We start from the raw sequence: 6,677 nt of genomic DNA on the forward strand, positions 1-6,677 counted from the left end.
GAAGCCATGGGTTTATTAATGTGCCCTACGTGCACGTGCTTGCCTGGTGTTCCTCGTGGGCTGCCATGTGGTAAAAATGCCCTTTTCCCTGTGTAAATGAACCCCGTGGCCCCATTATAGTTTGCCAATATCTCCTTATCTTTATCACGCTGTTTGAGGTATGTTTTTCTTCTTAATTTGCTTTCCATGTGGGGCGTGCACACGCCACTAGGGACATATTGAATAGCGTTTGGCCACAGATGCTATACTTTTGGGACAGGCAATTAAGATTACTTGGAGTAAAACAGCCTTGCACTATGTAGCCAGCGATGTAGTCACCCCTGTGTAATACAGGCATGAGCTAAGAGATTAGTACTTGGTGTAGATTTTGATAGCGCACTAAGTTAATGCTCAGATTTGACTGCTGTAATGTGGTCCTGAACCACAATGGTCCCATCTATTCACAGTCAGTATCCTGCAGTTTTAAAACTTTTAAAACTAATCACAACCGTGGTCAAAAAAAAATAAAAAATCCCAGATGCACTAACTGGACAGAGAAATATTTCTCATTCTATTAATTTTTATTTTGTTTTGCTTAGCTAATATAGGGTGGTGACTGTGACTTACTGCTTATTATTTATTATTTTAAAAGTTACTGGTTGTGGAGCATCTACCGCTTCACTTTGGGGACTGTTTCTAATAACCCTAGAGGTGTTGCTAGTGCTGCCCTCTCTCTCACCCCCCAGTTTTATGAGGGCATTATTCTTCATCACTTACATACAGAAAGAAGTGTTATGGGGTAGAAAGAAATGAGCATGGTACAAGCAGACCACAGAAGATTGCTTTATCCTCATTTGCCTGTTGGTATTTTCAGGTGTCTTTTAATTATTTTCTGAGATCATGTGGTTTTTATTTCAATTGAAGAAAGACAGATGGTTTCTATTGGCAATTAGTCCCCCAAGAAGCAGAGGCTATTTACCTCAGTTACTTTCTAGAGTGCTAGTTCGGAGCATGTGGAGCTGGAGGCATATGAGGAGAGTACAGATAAGGCAGCTTTCTGCTGTATAAAAGAAAAGTATTAATTATACCTAGAAAATGGTAATTTTTGAAGTTATAATGCTTTTTATTGTGCTTTAAAATAGAGTAAAAAAATCTAATAATGAGTAACATCTGTATAAAGTAAATATAATTTCCAAGACAGTGTTGTAGCAACAGGCTTTATCTTTTTAAGTTGCTATGCCTTAAAAAATAACTAGCCAAGATACACCTGTTATTGTGTTATTTTATGTAGGTAGGTGTATCACATGCAATTCAAGGGGAAGAAATAAACATCTTTATGAAAAGATGTGATAGAGGCTCTCTCTGGAGTGCATTGTTATATATTGAGTCTGTAATTAACTTTGATAGAGGCCAAGGAGCAATCTTTGTGGCTGAAGTGTTTTAATCTTTAGGTAGGAATACAACTTGGATGTGGTAGCTCTGTTATTTATTAGTAGTGTGTGTTTTAATATATTTATCCAGTGAGCAACTTGGTAATCTTCTATTGTAGATACATATTTGAGTTGTAAAAGCATGGATAGAGTATTCATGGAGTTGTCAATTCAGCGTGTTTAATGTTGAGATAGTAGATCACCATTCTGAGTAACATACAGTAGCATGCTACTTCAAAAAAAAAATCTGTTTTCTTAAATCGTTATTTAGTTCTCCAGACACCTTTAAACTTATGAGGTATCTTGTTCAATGTATGGATTTATTTGCTTAAACTGTACTGTGAACCTATTAGCAAACTGGCTTCACTCAGTGATGTGCTCTTCACATATGTAAATTATTTTAATGTGATTGCTTATTAGTAGTTGCAGATGTTAGAAAATCTTTCTGACTCCAGTACTTGCTGGCAAAGGTTCTGATGGATATTCTTATCTTTGTTGATATCTTTCTCTATTCTTTTGTCTTTTTTATGTAGGGAAACATTTAAAGGACGCTTACAAATACTGTCTGCGTCTGAAAGCAAAATGGTAACGCACGTTGCTTAGGCAAAAGCATTCAGTCAGTCTGTCTTCTGTAATCTCAGCTTTTGAAGATGCATCTGGGTATCTGAACAACTCACATGTAACGCGTATGGAGAGCAATGGCTCTGTACATCTGTGTATCATTGCAGTGAATAGGGATGCAGACAAGCCTATGTAATGGGTAAACGTATAAAGAAAATCTAATCATAGTCTGCTATTATAAAAGCTGTCCCTGAAGATCAAACAACCCCTTGGTTGTCAAAATGCTGTCTGTAGAAGTTCATGCAAAAGAGACTTTACATCTGCAGAGAAAGATGGTTGTATAATTTGGATAGAATGTGGTTGGAGCTTGATGCTATGCTACACCATGTTAAAAAAACAGTCCTCAAAACCTTTTAAAAAAATAAAAAATCCCAAGAAGTTATTGGTACAGAGTTACCATCGGTACAATGGTGAGTTGTAGCAGCAGGATTGCCTCTTTTGCTACTGCTTTTTTCACAGCTGTTCTGAAGTCAGATTAAGTCAACTGCAGGTTCACCTGACTTGCTTTGATCTGAAATTAGTTAGAAAGCATTCATATACTAAGTGATTTTTGGTCATTAGCTATAGATTATATAGTGGTAGTTATATTACATCATTTCAGAGTCAAAAGAATAAACAGTGGTGTATGACTTTTGATCTATAGGTGTGAAGTACTAAAATACCATGTCTGTATTGCAGGAATATAATTCTAGAAAGCATGGATGAAAAAGATCCAATCTGTTTCACCTGCTGCCACTGCAAGAGTGTTTACATGCTTTCATTAAAGGTAATGTACTTGTCAAAGTGCAAAAATCAGTTTGTGAAATTGCTATGTTCACATAGGTGAAATTCAGTATGGATGTAGTTGAAGATGGAAGCCAGCTCATTGATGGAAAACTTAGTTTTCTTACAAGACTTAAGCAATCAGCTATCATAGTCCAGGATTTTCAGAAGTGGTTGGTGGTTCTCATTTTCTCTCAGTTTAAATATGAGGTTGTGTAAATGAACAGCCTTTTTTTTTTTAATTACTATGGCTGGACATACTTAGTAGGGGAAAAAGTTCTAAGAAAACAATACAAAAACCTGCTGAATTTTCTTGCAATGTGCTTATTTTGAAGTGGGAAGGAAGTGAACTGACATGGATAACATATGAACCTTCTATATCTCCTTGATGTGGATATTAAAGGAACCTTGAAAATAGTTTATGGGGAAGTTGTTGGAGGCTTCTAATTTTAAATTCCTAACAGGAAATCATTAAACTGTAGAGGAGCCAGCATAACAGACTGTTGCTCTAAAACAAGAGCTAAATGCGGAGCATGCACGTGAACTTGTCAGATCTTTTTTAATGTTGGCATTTTTTTTTTGCTTTCATGTTTACTGCAACCCAGATAAATACTTTTTTGTTTTTGCACTCTTTATATATATATCAGTTCAGTAGTCACATTTCAGAAGAAATGTTAAAACAATGCTGTTATGGCATAGCAAATGTGAAGAAATTGAGATTGTACTCCATCAGCTTCAGAGGTTAACTCCTTGCACAGTCAGGTCCCGCACTCTTTCATTGGCTAGGGAAAAGCTTTAAGAATGTGGATACTGTTCGGTTTGATCTTTTTCTTTTGCCTTTCTGGTCAAACACATCCCATGTAGGCTGTGGAAGAGGTGCAAGAGAAGAGAAACCAAGCTGATAGCAAACGAAGGTTGCCAAAGCTTGCTTAGGAGCAGGAGGAAGGAGAGATTATTGTGTGTCTGTGAGCAGAAAGACTTGAAGGTTAGCCACCAAAGTTAGCTGAGGTGCTTTACAAATTAAGAGACTTCAAGAACTTGTGTATGTTGAAGTCAGATGGGCAGTGCTGATTTCTGGTGTCTTGTGATTATTAAGCTTGTGCCCCAGTTCTGAGTTTTTAAGCATCTGATCTGTTATACTTCTGTATTTTTCACGTCGGAGAAAATTAGTCATGGCTTTTTACAAAACACAATGTTATGCAACTCTAAAGCACCCGACTAGAAGAGAAGGCAGGATGCTGGCCACCCAGTGCTGTCTTGTTATGTGTAGTTATGATGAATTTGAATGTAGCTTTGTCAATTCTTTTTGTTGTCTGATTCAGCTGAGGGAAAGGTATACTGCTGTGAAAACTGTTAGTACCTGTGTGAACTTTCTTCCCTCCTCCTCCTAGAGAGAAGGTAAATTCGTTTATTCACTTGGTTGAGTGTAGAACTATAAAATGTTTAATTTCACGGGAGGTGTCATGTGAGGAGCAATACGGTGTTTTGGTGCGCAGTGCTCTCTTGGATTTTCTATCTTGGTTAGTGTGCCTATCTTTTCTCTGGTATTTGAGCCCCAGGCATTTGATCTTTTGCATCTTTTTCTCCTTTGTGTCTTTATTTCCTTTTTGTTTTTGCAGGCTTTGAGCCTGTTGATAGGTAATCCTCAACAGATACGCTAATGAGAACAATGATGGTTATGTCTAGTGAACTACACAGTGCATTAGTGAACATCTGAAAATAATTAATGGAAGTTATGATGCTCTTCTTCTGATGTCAGCTAACCTGACAGCCTCACTGGGTTAAAACTATAGGCGGTTATCTGTTTCACTATTTTAACAGCTTTTGGCTAAAAATAGTGTAATTCTTTTTTCAGAATGCAACTAATTTAATTGAATCCTGTCCGAGATTTTCTTTTACACTATTTAAAAAAAAAAAAAAAGCTAACAGCTTTGCTACACAAAAGAAATTGTCTGTTTAATTTTGAGAGGTGACTTAAATTAGTTGGGCCAGACCAAGCAATAATAATCCTTCTACAGCCACTCTGAAATTATTTAAGTTTTTGTTGGCCAAAATGAGAATAAGCCATTGTCAAGGTCAACTAAATATCTGATTTAAATACATTTTCCATTAAACAATTGCAGTTCTTTATATATGAGTTTTTATTATTGACAAGCAACTTAACCTCACTTTAGAATATTCTGCCTTTAAAATAGCTCTTGGACCAGAGTGATTTCTGCTTAGCATTTAGTTCCTTTAAGTATTAAAGTAATAACAATAAAAAAGCATTCTCAGTATTTGTGCCTGAGAGAGAGATCCATGAAGAAATCTTGCCCTTCAATTGTTTCTCGTTACTTGGGTTTTGGAGTAAATGTTTTACTCCCTGAAACTTCAACTTTTGTATGCGTGTTCCCATTTCTGCCTGTATCTGGTTTAGTTGAATCTTTCTTGTGAGCTAAAGAACTTCAAGATGAAATAAGGGGGGAAAAGGCGTTTTGTTGCTAGAGAATCAGCTGGTTGCGTGCCCTGTAAATAGTGGCATTGTTGTTTTCCAGTGGTAGCCTTGGGAATGTAGTTGTTACATGCCAAAAAAAAACCAAAAACCATGTACTGTAATTCGATTAAAGTCTATGAGTGTAGGCACTATTTATGTGGTGTTAATTGTCTTGATTGTAAAAGTTGGTATCAACAGAAACTAGGTGCTCTATTCCACCTGAAAATGCAAAACTGTCATTGGACATAGGAGACCTGGGAGTTTGAATAGGCAAGTCCTCTGTCAGAACTACTTTTTTTTCCTTAACTTCACAAGTACCAGACTATCTAGGATATGTGTATATATATACATAGGATTGTGTGTGTGTGTGTGTATATACACACACATAGGGCACGGGGTAGGAGTCAGTCTGTTTGGTTCTGCTGTAGGAGTAGCCCATGATTTTCCTCTCTAAATGGGTTAGGAAATTATTACCAATATTACATCGTAATCTTTGGAGTAGCTACATTTCTTCTATTATGAAATAGAAATATAGTATTTTTTCAGGAGTAATGGTGAGACTCTACTTGTCCCTGTGATGAAATAGATCAGAGAATACTATTCTGTTAGTTTCTTGTCAATAGTTTCGAGTCAGTTTCCTTGTTCTCTGTCTGTTTCAGAGTAGGAAAAAATCTATTCACCCTCTATGCGTGCTGTGCTGTGGGTGGCAGAGGATCTGCTTCGGGCCTGGCAATCAATGTGCCATGCTTTGTATGGTAATTAGAAGGGAAATAAGGCTGTGTTGCAGTGTTGTGGATTGCATCAAGCTCAAATTGGTCTTTACCTCCTTTACTCATCTTTAACATAGACTTCATCGCAAGTGTGCCTCTATAAAGTATTCTGTTCTGAAACGTAATGGGCAGACTTCTTTAAAGCAGGATTTCTCAGTTCTATATTTGGCTGTTGATCTGACGATTGATCTGATGGCATAAAGACCTGTAAAATAGGGGAGGGATAGTTATCTCACTGGATTAGCGCGGATTAATTCATTAATGTTTGTAACAGGTTTTCAAATCCCTGGGCGCTCTAGAAATGCAAAGCTTTGCCGGCATGTCTCCTATTTTTAAGTACTCCCGACTCCGAGGTGGTTCATGGAAGGAAATCCGAAGTACTTGCAGCACTCGTGCCGAGAGTTGTCTCCGTTTTAGCGAGCCCAGACACTTTTGCGAGGCTCAGCGCCGCGCTCAGCCCCTTTAGAAGCGTCTCCGGGAGCTGAAGGCGGCCGTGCCAACACCTCGTGGAGCAGCGCAGGACGCCCCCAGGTCAGCGAGCCTCCTGCTTCTGCTCCGGGCGGGTTTCGTGGCCCCGGGCTCCCCGGCGGGCAGCAGGGGGCGCGCTGCGGGCGGCTCCGCTCCGCTCCCGGCCGCCCCTTC

Source organism: Anas platyrhynchos, chromosome 20, assembly GCF_047663525.1.
Source record: "Anas platyrhynchos isolate ZD024472 breed Pekin duck chromosome 20, IASCAAS_PekinDuck_T2T, whole genome shotgun sequence".
Classification (NCBI taxonomy): domain Eukaryota; kingdom Metazoa; phylum Chordata; class Aves; order Anseriformes; family Anatidae; genus Anas; species Anas platyrhynchos.